Consider the following 794-nt stretch of genomic DNA (forward strand, 5'->3'; position numbering starts at 1 on the left):
AAAAAAAAAAAAAAAATCAAGCATACCAAGAGGAGAATGGAGGAGAAGGGATTATAGAGTGACTACCTGCCTTGGTGTGGGGGGAGTGAGTTCTCACTTTCCCTCTTTCTGTCTCTCTCTAGCAAGTGCACATACCCGATGGCAAAAACCTACAAGAAAAAAAAAAGATGTCTTCAAATGGGAGAGTTCCTTGGATCCCTCAGCAGAAGAGGTGCTCACCTGGTCTTCACTGGGAGAGGCAGCGCTTAGTGAGGGCCATGCTGGGTCGGACAGCAGGCCCTGGGCTCCACCCCACCTCTGTGTAACTGCCCCGCTTCTCTCTGCTCTTCCTAGATCATCAAAGGAGATGATGAGGATGACAGGGAATCCATGGCCATTCAACAATTTTGAGTACCTACTATGTGCCCAGCACTGGGTTAGGCTGATGTCAGAATAATGAGCAGGACAGGGCAGAGCCCAGCCACGTGGAACTCACAGACTAGTGAGAGAGACACACACCAACTTAGACACACAAAGATTTCACATTGTGATCAAGTTCTGCCAAGAAAATAAAATAGAATAGGGTATGTGGAACAAGGCAGATCTTTGGATGGGTGTTCAGGGAAGGTTCTTTGGCTGCCCTCAAAAACAGTCCCTGAGGGAACCAGCAGTTAGCGTAATGGCTATGTCGCTGGACTCCCACATAGTCAACTGTGGTTCGCGTCCCAGACCTGGTGGCTTAGAACTCATGCCGGGCACGTGTGCGTGCGTGCCCAAGCTCCTGAGAAGGGAATGGAGGAGAAGGGATTGCGGCA

The sequence above is a fragment of the Tupaia chinensis genome, unplaced genomic scaffold (assembly GCF_000334495.1).
Source record: "Tupaia chinensis unplaced genomic scaffold, TupChi_1.0 Scaffold000115_1, whole genome shotgun sequence".
NCBI lineage: Eukaryota > Metazoa > Chordata > Mammalia > Scandentia > Tupaiidae > Tupaia > Tupaia belangeri.